At 40.5% G+C, this 20,536-nt stretch overlaps 1 protein-coding gene across 4 annotated transcripts in view; it reads left to right on the top strand.

Moving 5' to 3' along the window:
* The window catches only part of RASSF8 (Ras association domain family member 8), a 77,149-nt gene that overhangs the window by 16,633 nt on the left and 39,980 nt on the right, over nucleotides 1-20,536 (top strand). For all 4 annotated transcript variants that reach the window (XR_013774044.1, XR_013774045.1, XM_079304247.1 and 1 more), the window contains exon 2: nucleotides 18,327-18,409. The gene's annotated coding sequence lies outside the window, so the exon portion shown is untranslated. The remainder of the gene's footprint in view (nucleotides 1-18,326; nucleotides 18,410-20,536) is intronic.

A 20,536-nucleotide genomic window follows, 5' to 3' on the forward strand; every position in this document is an offset into this window, starting at 1 on the left:
AGTTGTTCACTTGCACTAAACCTTCCAGAACTGAGAGTCATGTCAGGATATTAGCACCATGTATTTTCTGGAGACTGAGAAATTATAGTTACTTCATGCATTTGTTTTCTGGGAGATGCTTCACTTCAGCTGCTTACAGATCAGAAATCTGAATATTCAGAGCCTGTGCCATGTTATCTAATTGTGGAATTATCAGGTGCACAATGTCTAAGATTGTATTTTCTGGTGGGAATGGTTTCTTTATTGCTGGTTTTGCAGGTGCTGAAGCAAGCCAAATTTATTTAACTGACTGCAGTAGTGCAGGTGTCCTCCCTTGCTGTGCACACATCATCTGCAGCAACAACTTTACCCCTAAAGACATCAATCCACACTTTTAAGCAATCCTGGGGCTCATCATGAAGATTTTCTGAGTTGTGGTGCTGCCCTTGCCAGCAGAACAGAGCTGCCAGGCTGGATTTCCCTGGAGCTTGTGCTATTAGAAGGGCTGTGCCAGGCCTGGGGGGAAGTAGCAGAAGGAAAGAAACTTTCTGGGAGAAGCCCTGAAGGAGCTGATGGCTCTTCCTGCCTCTGAGTGGAATTAACTGGTGAGATTGTGGAAACTCTAAAGAATGTACCACCATGATGTGGAGCTGAGAGCAGAAACCTGCAGTCCTTTGGTCAATCAGTAAGTGTGGGAAGGTAGATTTTCTGCTCTTGAAGCTTGGCTAGTGAAGTGAAACTCTTGCTAATGATTTAGACATGCTTTTATCAGTGTTCCACTTTCACTTAGAGCTGCTCTGGGAGCATTATAGTCACTGTAACTGCTGTTTGAGAGCAAGTATTCTTTATGGATTGGTGTTTCTGTACATGTGTGAGAACCTGCCACAGTAACAGTATATTCAGTGGGAGGGGAAGTAGCATCATGTTAGAGACTCGCAACCTGAAATATTGTCAGTTTTTTCTGACTGTAGAATGGTTCTATAAGTGTAGTATGGTAGTGCCCTTGTGGGCTAATAACTCTGTTTGGGTGCCAATCCTGTGTGTAGCTCCACCAGAAACACTGATGCCAGTCCACCTTTCAACAAGTGCATTAAAATTCAAATTGTCTTCTCTGGGCCTTAAAATATTCACCTGTCAGTCAGGGCAGGTGACCTTCTTCCCTGTAGGTGCTGTATTCCATGAGCACAGCTGACTGTCCTGGATTGTTTGAACAGGAACATTGAAGGAGAGAGCTCCTCACTTTTTGTGCAGTCATAAGGCAGCTTGAAAGCAGTCAATCCCTTTTTAGTAGGTAAATAGGACTACTTTTTAAACAAAATTAGAAAAAGCTGTAAGCTTTCAGCTTTGTAAATAGGTTACAGTTTTTTAGGTGCAGTATGGCAGGCTTGTTTAAGGGGAGGAATGTGCAGCATCACTGCTCTGATGGCCTTGTCTGTCTTCAGGTAGAAGGTTCCAGGTTCATCCTAAAATATGGGCAACTCTTCCCTGCTGTGATGGTTGGAAGTGGATTGGAATTTGCCAGTGTATAAACCAGGAGCTGGCAGAAAGAGACTTGGATTTTTCTTATAGCGCAGATACAGGGTTATGAGAGAAACAGCCAGAAATTAGCATAATTAAATAATTTTGATGCTTCCTGTAAAGCCAAGAAATCTTGTTTGTATTAAGAAATTTGCCTTATGTTTGAAAGTTGTTGCCATAATGATAATTTGGCAATGGCTTCTGTTCTCTGTTCCAGCAATCAGTAAATCTAAAAGCTGAAGACAAGTTCTAAAAAGGTACATTTGCAACACAATAAACTTAGGGAGAATATTCCCAAACTACCTGCAGGAACATCAAGTAATCCAATGGAGCTTCTAATCTTCTTTGAATGTTACTCGAGGAGGTGCTTTAACATGCAGAAATCCTTTTGTTGTGCTGGGGCTTCTATTGTGTACATTAATTTAAATGGAGAAATATGAAAACCTGATTGGAACTTCAACACAGCTTCTCTTCCTGTGTCATGGGTGTTATTTAGAAGGTCAACATAGGATATCTGTGTGCCCAGCTGGGAAATTATTCAGGTGCTTGTTTCATGCCTGGTGCTCAGTTCTCCTATAATTACTTGACTTCTCACCACTTATATAGGTCACAGATTTAAAGAAAAAAGATTAAAAATCAATAGTAATGGAGAGGATGAGTGTTAGTGTATTAAAGCCCTGTGTGATGGAAGTGTGTCATTATTGACTAGCACAGAATCCTGAGACATTTCATTCTTTTCACAAGTGGAGGTTATCTTATGTTGTTCTCATTGAAATGGTTTTCTGTCCATGCTGTTTAATGAAGCTAGAGCATAACAGATTGTTTCCCAGGGATTTTGTTACCTAGGCTCTATTTAATGTATGTAGAAAGCCAAGATGCAGGTAAACAACTTCAGAAATACAGACAGACTGAACTCTTGTCCACCTTCATGTAATGTGTGGGTAATAGGCATAAAAATAATGACAAATAGACAAATAACAATCTGTTTTCTGGTGCTAGTCAGTTGTTGATTGAGGCAAGGAGCTCCTTGTCCCACCCTCAGAGCTGAGATTGTTGTTCACGTCATTCTTGGACGCAGTTTGCTCACCAATGTTCCATTATGCTCCTTATTTTTAGAAGGCTCAAGGAGTTATGTTGTAATTGAATTACTGTAAAGAGTGTTCTGATCCTTTATCTAGTACACACTCAGTCCTGGTCAAGTGGCTTTTAATGCCATTAAAAAATAACCTCATTAGTACTCAGAATATATGTTTTCCCCAGAATCATTGCTTAAGGATGGAAAAAAGCAGCATGTCACAGTCTTGGGTTGTAACAGCTGAGTGAAAAGGGATGACTTAGGATGCTCTGGGTCACAGACATTTGGTCATTTTATTCATAAAACAGGTATGGGCTTGTACTTGAGTGTAACTGATTTTTCTTTGTATGAGGGCTTCATGTGCCATGCTGTGAGCAGGAGCAGACAAAACCACCTCTCTCAGGCCTCTCAAACCCACAGCAATGTTAGTAGGAGCAGATCTCCAGTTACATTTGCTTCCAGAAGAAGATGATGACCTCTAACTCATGACTTGGAGGAGATTAAGAGCTCCCCTTGCTGATGACAGGGTTAAAAAACTGGTTTTGCTGTGTGACCTAGCTCTAAATCTTGTGTTTCTAGGGTTTATGTAGACCATAAACCATGCTATAAAAATAGCTTTTGGCCTTTCAACTAATATGCATAAGAAGTCAATTCTGAAGTCCTTAGAATAGTAATTATGGTTGGTTTATGAGCATGTGTCTTAAACTGATGGATTTCCCCTGCACCTCTTTATGACAGTGTACACTGTGCACAGTTCCAGGTTTATTTTAGGCAGTATGTATTTAATTAATGTGGTTGACTGAACAGAATTGGCCTCTATGCTCCAAATTATAATTCCTTTTGAAGTCTAAACAGCTATTTGAGATATTGTCCTATTTTGATTTTAACATGAAACATTCTTAGAGCTAACAGTGGTGTCAAGCTATTGCTTAGTCTGTTGTTTTGTCATATATATAAAAATGGTATTTTCCCTTGTGTAACTGCATTGTAACTTGCCTTTTGGGATGTTTGGTATCTGCTTTCACGTGGTGCAGCCATGCTGGTTCTCTGCTTGGATATGCATCTCTTGTAGCACTAAACTGGATTGCACTTGAGTTGCTTCTTCCTGCTGCAGATGGAGATAGAAGATTTGATCTTCCCCTTCCTACAGCAACAATAGCTAAAATATCTGTTCACCATCATTCAGACTTCCCTGTGAGGGTGGTGTGGCCCTGGCACAGGGTGCCCAGAGCAGCTGTGGCTGTCCCTGGATCCCTGGCAGTGTCCAAGGCCAGGCTGGATGGGGCTCTGAGCAGCCTGGGATAGTGGAATGGGTTGGAATGATTTGTGGGGTCCCTTCCAATCCAAACCTCTCTAATTCCGTGATGCAGTGTGCCACAGGCACTCCTCTGATGGTGTTCAGGTTGGTTTTGTAGCTGTGCATTTTTGCTGTGACTTTAGAGCATCACTTGTTCTGCTTTATACTTATGAGAAACTTTCTGAATTCTCCATTCAGTCTAATTTTTGCTTCTTTTTGGATAAGAAAATGCACGAGAGGTTTATTTTCCAAATACACAGCATTTTTTTTGATTAATGAACTTCCAGTTCTAAATGATGCAATGAAAGCAGTAATTTGTGTGGGGAAATGATGGTCTGGGTGTATTTTACCCTTCAGATTTCCCTGTGGGACTTCCATCTACACCTCAGAATTCATCTATGACCAAGCTGCTGTTGTGAGCAAGGGCTTTTCTAGGTCATAGGGTGCTGCAATGTGTAATATTATTGGATTTAAATTATAATTTTGTTTCAGCTATGCAATAATGTCCAGTGTGTGAGGCACTCATATGGTCACTTGACAGGAGTCTTGCCTTTACTGCATTAGTCAAGTAATGTAAACAAATTTCACTTAATGTTGGGTAGGAAACCAGCTTGAAATGGAATAACTTTGGAGTTGGATTGCTACCAGCTTGCTACACTGGCAGAAATGAAATAATTATTTGTCTGTTAATGGCAAAGTGTCAAGAAAATGCTGATTCTGATTTTAATGCATTTCTAAAACTTCTTTATTAAGAATTGCATAACAGCATACTGGGATATTAACCTTGCAGCTTGGGTGGCTTTGGAGGCTTCACTCTAAAAACCTATTTTTATTTATTTGTTTTTAAATTGTGCTTCTAAGGATGAAACATAGGATATAGGGTTTGTGTTATATGGTGGGGTTTTTTTATGGTGGATATGATAGCTTGGTGAAATGTCTTACTGGTGTGCACTTTTTTTTAAATTATAATGAGTTCTTTTGGAGGTGACTGAACCAATGTTTTTGTCCTATTTTATATCAATTTTAAAAATGTTTTGTGTAGCTAAGAAAATTTTTCATGCTGATGCCAGGTCACTTTCAGTAAAATCTAGAAATTATTCTATTGTGGGGTATTATATCCTATGCAAAGTATGTGCTTTTCTACACCAAATTAATCCTAGGGCAAGAAGGACAAAAATTACTGGAATAAATAGTAGAGAAATAAGATTTCTATTTTCAAATAATTTTAAAAAATTCCCTTTCTAAAATGTAACTGAGAAAATGGAACAAGAGTGTCTGCTTGTATTAATGTTGGTGGAGTTTGATAATTTTGTTCCTCTGCTACACATCAAATATAGATAACTCTTGTTACTCCTAATCCTCATCACTGTTGAACATGGCTTTAAAAAATTTAGCTCCCTTCTCTGAAGATCTGGGCTAATTAAACTTTCATTCATGATCTGAAATTAAAAAAAGTAGTATTTCACTCTGCTCTTGCCTTCTGCAGAGAAGGTACCCTGAGCATCAGTGCATCCAGTGCCTGGGAATGTGCCACTCCTGGGCTGTTTTGCTGAACACCTGGATTTCCAAAGCCTCTCTCCATCAGTTACAAAGTTGTTCCAGTTTATAGAATTTTTTTTTTTTTTTTTTTTTTTTTTTTTTTTTTTTTTTTTTTTTTTTTTTTTTTTTTTTTGGTCCTGCTCAACTCCTGTTCTGGCCATTATGACTCTCATTTTCCTGGTTGAATGAATGGCTGAAGAACAGATTCTACCACCAGCACAGTGGGGTGAGGAGATCTTAATTTCTGAAGCAGCATGCTCTCCTTGTGCTGTGTCAAATCTTTTAAAGCTCTGGTTCATGGTGTGGCTGTGTCTTTTTTTTTTTTTTTTTTTGTGTGTGTGTGTGTGTGGGTCAGCTATTGCATTTTTCTATCGGTTCTAGCAGGCTGTTGCTTGTGGTCAGGGAAGGCTTGCTCCTGAAAATGCTGATAGGAGGCTGAGATAAGCAATGAGTGAGTCATGTTTGATTCCTGTGTAGCACAGCAGTTGAAAGTCTTGTGTTGCTTTGTTTCATGTTGGTTTTTCCCCTTGTTTCTGAATGCCTTTCATGAGTGTTTGAAAAATCTGATGGAGTGCTTTGCCAACCACATTGCTGTAGTCCTTTTGCCAGAATTACTAACTTTCCTGTGATAATCACGTGCATACAGAATTATTTTAAAGCTGCTTACCTGGCTCTACATCTCTCTTCCTTGGTGCCTTGCAGAATTGGACTAACACAGAGAACAAGGAGCTGAAAGGAATTTGGCAAAGGAGAGTAGTACTAACCTAAAACTGGTAGATTTTGGGTCTGCCAGTAGAAGACCAAAATAGTTGGGTTTTTTTTGTTTTTTTGGTTTTTTTTGTGACAAGTTACAAATACTTCTGCCTGGCACTCTGACCCCATTGATGTGTTTGTTTAGCACAGAGCATCCATGGGACAAGTCAAGATGTGGCCCTCATAACCAGTTTGTTTTGTTCATAACTCCAGAAATTACCTAATTAGCAGTGGTTTCTGTTGGAGACTCTCATATTGGAAATACAGAGAAGACTCAACACAGGGAATTGGTGCTATGGCAGAGAACCATTCTACGGTATAGAATTATTTAGCTGTAATCCATCACGTGAAAAATGTATTATTTTTTTGAACTGCTGTCAGCAAAGAGAATTCTCAGTCACTGCAGCTGAATTTAATATTGTGGGCAACTGGTCTATTATGTTATAAAGAGTGCTGTAGGTTGATACTTTTTTATGAAGCTAAATAAAATTTTCATTGCTGTAGATGTCTCTCACAGCTGAAGAGATGACCTGAACTCAGATCTTGTCCAGTGATTCTAAAAAGTGATGTCTAGTAAAAATGTCTGAATGTGGTTTTTAAATCAACAAATTAAGATGTTAATGTACTGAGAAGTGGCCTGTTTTCTTACCATAAAGTGGGATTTTCACTTAGTATTTGGTTAATCTTAGAAACTATGTAGACCTCCTTTAAAGCTTTTGATAGTTTTAATGCATAACTATGCTAAGTCAACTGAGTTGGTCTATTCTTAACATAATACTTAAGGATTATTATTAATAACTGAGTGTTCTTTGTGATTTTTTTTCCTGACAAAGCATTAATTTAAAGAGTAAGCTGTGCAGAATGCACCTGATGGTGCAGCAAGAAAGCACACTATACAAGGAATGCAAATGCAGACCTTCTGGTGATATTTGTTTTTGCCCAGTGGAATTTTAGGTGCCTATATGACATTTCCATATGGAAATATTTGCCTGCTGAAGGGCATCATTGAGGCACTTGGAGGTAATTACTGGTTTGTGCTGGTTTCTTTGCAGTTGAAATGGTCTTGTGTCCTTGTGGGAATTAGCAAAGGGATGAGTGAACCAGGCAAATTTGTGGTCTGTATGTGTCCTGAGTAAATACAGAAAACTTAGTAGTGAGGTTTTTCTTGTCCAGTTCCCAGCTATCCTGGGATAGTGCTCCCAAGACCTGAGCTTTTTGTTCAGGTGGTTTCATCACTTGGTATCTTCTGAGCTTTTCATTAAGAGATATGAAACACAGAGGAGAAAAAGATGTTTTCCTTAAATAATTTTCAAAGAGGTAGTGCTGTCCTGGGTGTGATGGAGTTTGGTCACTGTGTGAATCTGGTGCTCACAGTTTGGTTGTTTCTGTGTCTCAGCTGTCTGGTGGTGCTGTGTACCCACCTGTTGTTTAGATGTGGTAGCAAGAGGGTATTTTTGAAAGAGTTGGCATTAGACCTTTTATAGAAACAAGCTGTGCATCTCTCAGCCTCCAAAAGACTTTTAATGTTGTTAGTCTTTGTGATTTCCAGAGAAGGTTAAAACATTCTGTTCAACCTCGTTGTTATATTTGCAATTTCAAAAGCTGTTTCATTGATTGCAAGTGTTAGTTTCAGGCAATATTTACACTTTGTTATTGACTGCTTGGTAAGTTTTGTGTGTAGGTGGATTTCATTTGCCCCCAGGGAAGAAGCTGTCCTAAATAAGGCTTTAATTAGCTGTTTCTTGGTTTTCATTGTAATTCTGGAAATTGAAAGTGTGAGAGTCCCTCAGAACTGGTGTAGTTTGAATGGGATTTGAGTTGGTGTTAGCTAAAATTGTCTCCAAATCCCAGCACAGGAAGGACAGGGACCTGCTGGAGCCAGGGGATCAGAGGGATGGAGCAGCTCTGCTGGGAGACAAGGTTGAGGGAACTGGGATTGAAGGCTTTGGGGTGACCTCATTGTGTCCTTCCAGGGCTTGGACCCACAGGAAAAATGGAGAGACTCCTGACAAGGGCCTGGAGTGACAGGACAAGGGGGAATGGCTTCAGAGTGACAGAGTGGGTTTAGATTGGATATTGGGAAGAAATTCTTCCCTGTGAGGGTGCTGAGGCCCTGGCACAGGGTGCCCAGAGAAGTTGTGGCTGCCCCTGGGTTCCTGGCAGTGTCCAAGGCTGGATGGGGCTCTGAGCAAGCTGGGATAGTGGAAGGTGCCCCTGCCCATGGCAGGGGAGTGGGATAGGATGATGTTCAGGGTCCTTTCCATTCCAGGCCATTCTGTGATACTGTGAATTTGGTTTGTAATGCCTTGTAACAAAATGTTTACAAACAACTAGGTTTGGTGAGGAGGAGAACTTACAGAATCGTGTCTAGATGCAGTTGAAAGAAGGGCTTTAATAAAAATACATGGAAAAATGGCAAAATTGTCAAAAGAACCAGACTTATTATTGTGTATCAGCAGACTAGAACAGCCTGTTTTTTGGTCATTTGGTTTCAAGTCTCCCTTGTCTGAGCAGGACTCTGAAAGGTATCAGTACATCTTTACAACACGTGGTTCCTATGTGTTTGCAGCTCTTTGGCTTTGAACTGCAGAAGGTGGGACATAACACATGTTGTTACAGTGAATTGGACCTGTGCAAAAGGCATTTGAGGGGGTTTTCTGGCTGCTGCTCTAAATCAAGAGAGATGCAGTTCCACAGGAGTCTGAGAATAGTGTAACAGACACAATGGGCTTTATTGCTGCTGTTCTGTCTTGATTCTTTTCCTGATTTTTCTGCTAATGGCAGCAGGATCTCAGTCCTGCTTTTGGGCTCTGAAGAAATTTTTCCATTTTGTCTGGCTTAGGTTGAGCACTTAGTTTTAGGTAATGAGTCTGACAGTCCCTTAACAAAACCAAGCAAACATAAAAAAACTAATTGGTTGTTAACTGTAAGGAAGGGTCTTTGAATGAAAGTGTTGACTTGTGCCTTGGTCTGACTGTGGAGTTAATGTAAGGACTTAATTTCTCAGTTAGGAAAACTGAAAAAAATAAAGGATTTTCTACTTTGAAGATCTTGTGAAGAAAAAGCTTTGGTGATATGAAGTCTTTTCTCTCTCTCATTCTGCTGTTCCCATGCTTGGAGGATTTGGTTGTCTAGAATCACAGTCTGGTTTGGATTGGAAGGGATCTTAAAGATCATCTTGGCCTAAACCCCCTGCCAGGGGCAGGGATGCCATGAAGCTTTACATTTATTTCCACTTTGCTATTCAAGGTATTTTTCAACCAGCCCATTATCTTTTGTTGTGACAAGCCTTTTTGTGGTTAATTTTTTTTTTTTATTTGACCTAGTAGACTTGAGCAGTCATCTATTAAAGTAGCTTTTCCTTGTCTCCCATCCCATATCTTGCATTTCACCCCCAAAAATGTACCTTTTTGAGAGAATGCAAGTACTGACTTATAGGGATCATGTTTGTATAAGAAACTTGGTTTTAATGTTTAAAATTAATTATTTACATTTAGCAGCCCCATTGGTTTGAGATGTGAGGAGGTGAATTTAAGTGACAGCATCAGCCTGTGCTATAAGGTGAATAGTATAATTGGACAGTAAAGTTGCTTTCTTCTTGACTGTTTGGGACCTTTTAAGTATTGAGTTGTGTTGCCAATGGCAAAAATTAAGTTTTGTAGTAGATGAAGCAAGAACTTATGTACCTTTGTACTATCAAATAAATAAATTTCAAAGACTTTAATGGCATAAATTTCATTTCCTGGTAGCTGATGATGAGTTGGCCCTTGTATCTCCCAGGTGCTAATTAACTACCAGTAAGTGTCCAACTAGAGATTGTAATTAATTCTGAGACTGCTGTGCCTTGATCACTTTCTGCAGGGTTTCTCCTAAGTTAAATTCTCAAGAGAGACAAATGCTATGGCTTTACTTCCTGTTGTTTGGGAAGAAGGCAGTGGATTGCAATAGAGAAATTACCTTTTCTCTCTCATGCATTTGCCTTAGATTTGCACCTGTGTGAGGTGCAAGTGTACTTGGAATTTGTTGCACAGAAGGTTGATTAAATTTCCTTGGACAGAGTGCAGTAAATCCAGCAAAAATCAGCTCAGTGTTTTATTCCAGTGGCTCACGGGTAATTGCAAGGAAAGAAAAAGGAAGTTTGGCATCTCTTGACTACATAATGAAGTGAGAGATTAAAGCTCCACACTAAAAGCAATCTGTGATTCTAGAATAGCAGTAGCTGCTGTGAGAGGTTTCTTTCCTTGGTTACTAACTAAGAAATGGTGTATTATAAATCTGATAATACTCCCTCACACACTCTGGGACAGGACAGGGATGTTGGATGAAGGGCTGGTGGAGGGTACTCATCTTCCCCAAGGACAAATGCTTGTGAAGGAAGCTGGAAATCTGCAAGCTTTCAGGCCTGGCTTTGCTCTCTGCAGGTACCATCTGTGACTGTTTTTTACAGCCATGAAACACGAAACAGCTGCACACTTCAGTATTTTACCTCTTATTAGCCAGTGTGTGTTTTCAGTTCAAGACATTGGAAGTTCATAAGATGGAAGCTATTTGCAGACACAAGCTCCCTGGAAGAAATTATTGCCAAGCAAACTTACTGTATTATTCTTATACTGAAATTGAGTTACTTTGAGAGTGTTTCAACATAAACAAGAAAACTACATGTTGTTGTTCACTTTTCCATATTACACGTACGTTAATGAAGTTTCTTTCATGACATCATCTCAAATAAAGATCTCTTAATGTGTTGATGGTAATATGAAGTCTCTTTGGCCCTTGAGCACTTGAACTTTGCCTTGTGTACAAAGGCAGAATCAAGAGGTGGCTTTTGATGGCTCTCATGAGTAAAAGTGGTTTGGCTTGGTGATATCCTTTCCTTGTGGATGAGCACTGGCATGACCAGAGAGGAATTCACTGGCTCCTTTTATCCTCTCAGCAGTGTAGCTTCATTGGCTTGTGCATATTGCTGGGTTCTTTGTGAGCTTTTGGCTTGTACAAAATGTGGATTTGATTCCTGACCCAGTTCACTCAGAACTGAGGGGTGCCACGTGGGCCATGCAGAAATGGAGCAGGCAGGGAGAATGGCAGAGTTCAGGATTCTGCTTTCAAGTGTCAGGGGAGCTGTGTGCTTTGGAAACAGGGAAAAGATGTGTTGGAATCAAAGGAAGGCTGCAGCAGTGCACTGCCTGCAAGGTGGCAGTCACAAAAGAGCACTGCAGGCCTTTGGAGCAGGGGCTGGATTTCTGTCACCTGCCAGGTTTTGCTGCTCTGCTGCTGAGCACTGTCTTAAATCTTTGCTTTGTCCTGTGCAATTTGAAGAAGTCTGGAATCAGGGTTATTAGTAGTGGCTTATGACTCCTTGCCAAGAAAAGGGTAATTGAAGTTAACCTTTAAGCCCTCTGGAAAATCACTGGTTTGGGTGAGAGCTGTCTTGTGTTGAAAGGGTTATTTGGAAATGCAGAGCAATGTTGAATGTTCTGCTGATGTTACAGCCAAAACTGGCACTGGATATTTTTGCAGGCTTGGTTTGATCCTAAACTGAACCAATTTGAATTTACAAACAGGGACTGTTAAATCCTGATGTCTCAATTATTTTATACTCCTGATGTGGGCTCTGCAAACTAACCCACCTCAGTGCTCATACAAAATCAGGCTAAATCATCACACAAAGGGATGCTGTGTAAACAACCCAGAGAAGCAGAAAAGAAGGGCTTTTATTTCCAGAGATAGCAGCAGTCTTTCATTAATTTCAAAAATAGAACAGGCTCTCAAGAGTTGCCTATAAATTGATATGATGTGGAAATGGAAATTGTCTGGCAGTGCCTAGGAAGTGGAGCATTGTTTACTCAGGAATTGTAATACCAACTGTGAGTAAACTGGAGGGACCGATGGATTCTGGCTGTACTGCAATCACAGGCTGCATGGTGCAACAGTTTAGCCACCAGTGTAGTCATTCTGCTGTCAGGGACACCTGCTCAGTGGTAAAGGAATTGTAAAATTCTTTTAATAGCTTGGGTTGGAAGGGATTTTAAAGCTCATTCTGTTCCAACCCCCTGCCATGGGCAGGGATACCTTCCACTATCCCAGGTTGCTCAGAGCCCATCCAGCCTGGCCTTGGACACTGCCAGGGATGGGGCAGCCACAGCTCCTCTGGAAAAGGAGATTTGGATTTATTTTTCATTAATTCTACATGGTTTTAACTATACAAATGGAAATAAACCAGAATCTTATCCCATTATTTTCTTTCAGTTACTGACCAGTAGACTTATTTATCCTCAAGGAAAGAAATTAAAGCAAATGGCACATCATTATACTTCTTTTTTTTTATGTGCTACCCCTTCTATGGTTCCTAAATACCTGGATGACTTGCCCAACTGTACTTTTTCTGAGATGTGCATGCTTGATGACATACATGTTTTAACTTGAATCCTTCCTTTAAAATGCCTTCCTGTAGTTCTAACCACTAGGATTAATAACAAGAGCTAACCTCCAACCCAAACAGGTCAGTGGGTAGGTGAATATCCAGGCATAATCCTGATTTCTGCTAAATACTGCTTGACTATATTACTCAGTCTCTTGCTCTTTTTCTTTAAATATACTTTCTCATACATGCTTTTCTGAGAACCAGTGCAAAATACTTAGTCATAGGTAGGTATGGCAAGAGTTGGCTGTGTTTGAAGAATTAGTAGTCAAATGTGAAATTGTGCAGGTAAGGCAGGAATGTAAAGTGAAGGAGCTGCTCCCTTTTAAATCAAAGGGCAGACTTGGGTTGACTGGGAGTGGAAAAAGAAGTTTTCAACAACAAAGCAAATTCTTGCCATGACTTTCTCTGTTCTGTTGGATAATTACCTTGTGAAGTGTGCCTGACCACATGGAACCACAGCAGTGTGGCCAGGGTAGTGTCTTGGGAGGGAATCCTCTGATCAGCAGCTTGTTGGAACCATCCTGCTTCCAAGGCTGCTGAAGGAAGCAAAAGACAGCATTCCTCCTGTCAGTGAGCTGACACCTCAGTGCCTCCTGTGTTGGAAAAATAAAGTTTTCTTACTGACAAGAAGAGAAACTCCTGGTTTCTGTACAATTCTCCCAGTGTTTTCCAGGTGCAGCCACAGGGATGAGGGAGTAGGACATGCAGGTGAGTCTGTGGGTGAGTTGTGATGGTTCTCTGCTGTTTCAGCACCCCCTTTTCATCCTGGAGTAATGTTCCATGGGCTTTAATCACAGGGGTTGCAAAATAAAGTGTCAGTTTGGAGGAAGAGAAAGCAACACATTGTACCTCTGGGTATTCTGCTCTGATTTCCTCTGAGCTCATGTCCTTCAAGGGTGTTGGGGCTCTCTTGGCTGTGTCGCTTAAGTAAAAAGAAAACAAATCACTTCAAGTGTTTTTCTTCTTTCTCTTTTCTCAACAATTGGAACTGTAAAGGCTTAGAAATGTATTAAATTAATTCAAGCCTCTTGTTCCTAGAAAGCAAATGCCCTTCATATACTTGCAAGGAGAGAAATGACAGGCAGAACTCTGGAGATTTCAGTCAAGATTTCTTTTACATCAAACTGTTTTATAATTTTAATTTCACTCTTCTTGGTTTATGTGTCAACGTGTTTTTTTGGTTTTTTTTTTTTGGGGAGCATATGCTTTTTAACACCACAGTAGAGCTTAAAGAACTAGGATACAGTGTTGTGAGCAACTAAGGAGTAGTTTAGGGCTGAATTTGAAGATAAGCAGTTTTTTTTTCTTCCTGAGAGGAGCTAAATAGCAGTAACAAGGTATCACCTTTTCTGGGATCTAAATGGGGTTGCTCCTGCTAACACAGGGTATGGGACTTCGTGGTGTGGTGGGGTCTGGGCTGGACAAGCCCTCTCTCAATTCCCCCAGTTGAGGTGTTGGGTTGCTCAGGGAAGCAAGGCAATAAATTTCTTGGATCTTGTTATTACTGGCCACCTTCACCAGTCAAGTGAGGACATGAACAACTGGCTGTAGCCATGAAGACATGAAGAGCTTGATGCTCTGTATATTCTCCTAATAATAAGTTTTGCTTCTGGTTTGGATCAGTTTTTGTCCCTGTAGGTAAGAACAGTGGCCAAGGCAGGGTGATACAGATCCTGTTAATTTGGGAGCACATGCTGTTTATCAATAGGGTCAGAAAGGGCAGAAGAGTGAGCTGGCAGGAGGGAGAACTGCCTTCTCCTCCCCACTGGTGTGCCCCTTAATTTTCCTGTCAGCATTTCCTGCATTCTGTTATCACACCTGATGTGAAGACACTGTCTTGCACCTGCAGAGCTTCATACCACAGGCTGATAAATGAGACTCCAAGCCAGGATGCTGCCTGCATTGACTGATTTGTGACAGGCAGGCTCTTCTCTTATTAGAATCCAAACACCAATCCCAGGTTTATTTTTACATAGGTTATTATATAGCTGCTGAAGGATGACTTCTGATTACCAGTGATGAGAAGATAATTGGGACCATCTGCCCCAGATGTGGTAGAAGGCCTTCCTAGCTGGCAGCACCTGATCCTCCTCACTACCCTATCCAAAACAAACATACCTTTCATCACTACCTCAAGGCAGCCACAAATCTGTCTGTGCTTTGGATATGATGTTGTATCTTTCTAGGCTGTGGCCTCGAGGCTAATAATTCATAGTGGTGTATGCTCCAAGTGATACCTGCAGTCTTTCAGAGTTGTCATTGCCTTGATAGGAACAGAAGCTAACATCTTATGTCTCCCATTACCCACAACTACTGACCAAAATTTTCTGACCTTGTTAACATTACAGATGTGTCTCCTTGGAGATAATGACTCAAACTTTCTAAGCTGTCATTTCTGTGTTTTTTCTTCTTTGTGGCTAATTGTTGCTTATTTCAACAAAGACAGAAAGGCAAGTAATTTCCAAGATTTCCTGCTTTTAATCAAGAATACTGCTTTCCTGTGTTAAAAAAAAAAAAAAACACACACCAACACTGATCCCTCTCCCCAAAAAACCCACTCCAAGTTCTAAAAAGAGAATTTCATACCGTTTTTAATGCTTTTTCACTGTAAGGTCTTTGTGTCATAAGCTCATTTCTGTTTCCTGAACTTCATTTAAACAGAGGGTTGTTTTTGTTCATGTGAATTGAGGAACAGTTTTGATCATCCAGTAAGCTGTAGACCACCTGTGAAGAAAATAAAACATAATACAAGGTAAAATGATTAGTTACCATGCCAGTCTTGTTTTCCTTCCATGTGAATGGAATGGTCACAGTTGCTATAGACGTGTTTGACTGAAAGAGACCACCTGAGTTGGAAAGTAATTTCTTGTTCTTCCCAGTCCTCCCTCTGCCCTTCAGACTATTGACTAATAAAAGTTTAGTCAAAAAAGTTTTAGGAAAAGACTCAATGGGAACAGACCATCAAAACAGGCAGTTTGCATTTCCAGCAGTCCCTCAAGTGTATGCTGAGTTTGGTGAAAGAATAAGCATTGTTAGATTTGGGTTTAGTGTTCTTGTCCCTTCTTTCAGAGGGGTGAGAGATCTTTCCACCTGCTGGAAAGGGAGTTTCCCACCTACAAGAGGTAGAAGTCTTACTGCTCTCTGTTTCCTTCCTCCCCCTGAGTTCCCTACATGGGCAGCATGTATTTCCTCCTGATCTGAGATGCACATCATCACCAGCATGATTTTGTCAGTGTGGAGATGCCAAAACAGATGGATTGTGTGGCAGATTGGTTGTCTTCATTCACCTTAAAAAGAAACCTGACCTCTGGGGAAGTCCTTTTTTGTGGCATCTCTTAGAAGAGCTTTGAGCTACTTGTGGCTTTTGCATCTGTGCATCTCCTCAGAGCCTTGTGGGGATAGACTTTTAATGCCTTTTATTTTACCTACTTCTGTTAATTGCGTTTTTTTTTTTTCAGACAGTATGCCAGCAAACCTAGGCAGCAATTTATGCAGTATCCCTGCTAAGATTCAATTAGGCTGGACTCCTTTCTTGTTGGTTGGACTCATTTCTCTCTATTCCTGTATCTTTGCATTTTATGTGAGGATCTCCTACAAGTATGAACTCTAACTGGGGCTGCAGTGTGAGAACAAAGACCACTTTAGTGTTTTCCTTGGGACTTTCAGAAAATAAAATACATAAAACATCTCCATTGAAATGTCTGGATTGACGAAGGGAAGGAGGAAAAAAAATAAGTCTTTTCCTCCAGCAGTGGCTTGATTAATGGAATTATTGTTTGTACAGATTTTGTCAGGAAGCCATATGGCTTGAGGAAGACAAAGAGGAAGTGGCTGATGTTGGGAATCTGATTTAATAGGGGTCCCTGAGGACAGAATGTGGCTGTTATCCTTACTCTTCCCACTCAGTTTGCAGAGTGGTTTGAGAAGAGCCCCAGGGTTTCAGTAGAGCCGCAGATAATGCGGCTCTGTTGGAGTGGAAGTGCTGGATCAGCATCACAGCCACTCCATTCTCAGGTTCTAAATGGCTTTGGTATAAAGTGTCCTGGAATAATTAGCAAAAGCAGCAATTGAAATGTTTACTCTTTGTGTATTGGCAATTCATCAGTTTGCAGTAGATAAAGACAACTTTTAGCATCTTAAAGCTGAGTTTTCATAGTTTAGGGTGAGATGATTATTTCTCTCTTCCCAATCTCTCGCTTCCCCAGCAAAATTCAAGCATCTGTGCCTCTGGATTAACTAATTCACCATCTGTATCCTTAATCCAGATTTATTTTCCTAATCTAACATGTGTAAGTGGGAATTGTTAAGTTACTGGGGCTCAAGCACTGGTATCTTAATGTGATATGGTGGGTTAGATGAATGTTCTGCATTTTCCATGACTGTTTGACCCTACTTAAGACTATGCAGTGAATCAAATGGAGTAGAGAACTTCAAGGGATGTTCTCTAATGGAACTGCAATCAACTACATTAAGGAGATTTAACAAGCATGTCTTCCTTCTGTTAAGTTACAGCTTCTCAGCTGAGAGACATAAACTCACCAAAAATTATTCTGTTCATTTCAGAGCTAGAGTAAAAGGCTCATGTGAACCATTAGTAAATCTAAGTGGGCATGCAAAGTGGAAAGCACAAAACATCACAAAAACATATTCTGGCAACCCAGGAATTTAAATGATATTGATTTGTGAATGAAAGCTGCTTATTCAGTCAGCCATGGTGAAAATTATTTGATATGTGCCTGAGACTTTTGGAGCTCCTGAATGTCCTATTGTGAAGTTTCAGGCTATAATGAGAGAAGCAATTACTCCTATAGGGCTTTGATGCATCGTGTGCATGGTTTAGTATTTTACAGACCTTCCATTCTTTCCAGATCTTTAAGAGGCTTTTGTTGTTTTCTGAACACTTACGATGTTATTATGCTGAAATACCAGTGGAAAGTTGTTCTGATTTAGAGCTGTTATTCCATGCTGCACTCTATAAAGTTTCCATGTAGACTTACACGTAATAGATATGTTCCTTTAAAATATTATTCAGCAAATCTTTGATAATGAAGGCTTAAAAATAACTTCCATTTCACATGTTCTCCTTGGCTATGCCATAATATTAAGCAATGTCTGTGACAGTGATGCTGTTAAACATTGTTGTAGTAAGCATCCCTTCCAAGCTGATTATTAGTCTTAATCAGCAGTTTGGGATTTGTTACCTTTTGCCCAGTTTGTTTGGCTGTTTGTGCATGCATTGCTCGTGATTCACTGCTGCAAGGGAGTCAGGGTATGCAGCTCCAGAGCACTTGGAGGGTTACACATCTGGAAGTGCTCCATCTGAGGATTATTTTCCTTAAAAAGAAAATTGGGAAAGAAAATTATTTCACAATCTCCTATATTTACAATTTACCAGTGGTAGATGCTCGTGACTACCTAATACATGCTTAGGTTTTTGGTTTATTTTTTTTTTTTCCTAATGTTCTGGAAAGCTGTTGAAATGTTGTTTACCACACTTAGTTATTTATAGCAGGAACGTGTCACATCAGGTATAAGAAGCAGCAAATTAAGAGCAAAATTGCACATTTCTTTTGAACTAACTTTTCAAAAATAAAATACTGCTTGTGTGTACCAGGCTGTTGTAGATCTATAGGTGCTAGGTGAACACTGTTTTTCCAAAACAATGAGAGGGAGAGGGAATACAACTTCATCCTCAAGAAGGTTGTTTCACTAATGTGTAACAATATTTCTTTTTTTCCTTCTAGGAACTGCCCTCATCAGCAACTTGAGCACTGATGCCTGGAGTAGCAGATTGTGCATAAGCACACATCTCTGTCTTCATCTGCAGGTAAGAAGCACCAAAACCCTCCAAGAAAGAGTTTCCCTGCTTGAAGAGTCACAGAATGGCCTGGGTTGGAAGGGACCTTAAAGATGATCTTCCACCCCCTGCCATGGGCAGGGACTCCTTCCACTGCACCAGGCTGCTCAGAGCCCCATCCAGCCTGGCTCTGAACACTTCCAGGGATGAGGCAGCTTCCTAAGTTCATCACTCTCCCTTTCTTCCTGAGATGAGAAATGTGAGCAAGATGCCAGATCCCCTGCTCTGTGCAGTGTTTTCTCTAAACATTTGTGTTCTGTGCAGACCTGCCCTGGCCCTGCTGAGTTTGTCTCTCCTGTGATGGTGTGTAAGAGGGAGGCCCATAGCTAACCTGTCCTGAGGGCTGTGGAATGAGAGGAGGCTTTTGTCCTTGGCTTCTCTGATTATCAGATGATCCTGGGCAGATGATCATTTGAGAAATAATTTCTTTCCTGAAAGGCTTGTCAAGCACTGGAATGGGCTGCCCAGGGAGGGGTCACCATCAAGAAACAACTGATGCTTCTTCTTTGCTTTGGTTGACAATGTGGTATTTGGTCAAAGGTTGGACTCTGTGGTATTGGAGATCTTTTCCAGCCTTAATGATTCTGTGTTCACCGTAAGGAGCTGTCCCCAGCTTGGCCAGTCAGACACTGCCTAAAATCAAAAAAAAGTTGTCAGGAAAAGTAAACAGTAGCAGGTAGCATTTTTCCTGACCACATGATGAATCCTTGATACAGGAAAAAATATTAGAAATTCAACTAAAACACTTTCAGATTATGCGTTGGTTTATTTTTCATATTGGTTGGATTTTTTGAGATCCCTGTTTTATGATGTAGATGAGGCTGGTGAAGCAAGTGTGAAAAGCTGAGACTGTGGCTTCTCTGGTTTGTCAACATTTACAGGCCTTGTTTAAAGCTGATTTGTCTTTTGTGCACACATCAGCTTCTCAGCAATAGACTTCCATAGCAGTCACCCCACCTTTTCCATTTCTGGGTATATATTGCCATTTTACTACTCCTTCCATTGCACATGCAGTATTTATAGCAGTATTCTGTTGATAACTGAAGCAGCTGAGGGCCAGCAGAGCTAAATAAATTAAAATGCTTTGTTGGTTGGCCACAATGACAGCTTGTCTCATGCTCTGTGTATCAGAGGTACAGATAAGGATAAAAGTACAACATCTTTATCTGACTACAGGAAAAGCTGAAGGAAAACAGCACTGGATGGATACTTCCATTACCCTTAATATAGTGTGTAACTAGTAGAAATATCAATACACATATGTAAAATGCATTCTCTGTGGTGAAGAGGAGCTTTGGTACATGTGTGTGGATGCATTTCTCCATATGTATAGTACCCAAAATGCTGTGTTGGCTGGAGTCTGGCTTCAGACTTGTCTTAAATTGCCTCATACTTGAGAGGTGTTTTGGGTTATTCATTAAAGCACTTTCAGCAGTTCTAGGCACCTTAGTGTCTCTTTAATGAACATCCGTGGATTGTTTCTAAAGTAAACATTTCCAGAGTGTTAATTGCTGCCTTCAGCTAAGATCATTTTGCTAAAGGGGTTGATGGTTTGTGTGGGGGGCTGGTACCAGCCGTGGGGACACTCTTGGCTAAACCAGCACACAGAATTTAGACAGGCACTGGTCTCTTATTTTTCCCAGGTGCCATTTATCCAGAGCACATATACATATGTATGTTAACCTGGAACTCCAGGAAACTTGGAATGTAGTGCTGTTGAGCCAGGTTTTCTTCTGCCAAGTTAAAATATTTAAGAATTAGTTGTTGACTCTATTCTGAATAAATTCCTTTCAGTGGAGCAAGTTCGTGGCTGGCTGCCAGGTGACTGCAGTGTCACTCCTTTATTTGTCACTTTGAAACAAGTCATGTGCGTTACTGTCTCTGAATGATTTTATTGTATGAGAGCAGAAGGTATTTGCCTGCTGGAAATTCATCAGGATGGTGCCTCCCCATCCTTATATGTGGAGAGTGACTTATTTACCTTGACTCCTTTTGAATAAACCAGTTTGGTTTTTTGTCTTAAGCATCATTAATGTAATTTGTTCTTGTTACATGGCTTTGTTTTGATGTCTGTTTTGGGGCACAAGACTAGGTCAG

Source organism: Erithacus rubecula, assembly GCF_903797595.1.
Source record: "Erithacus rubecula genome assembly, chromosome: 4".
Classification (NCBI taxonomy): Eukaryota; Metazoa; Chordata; class Aves; order Passeriformes; family Muscicapidae; genus Erithacus; species Erithacus rubecula.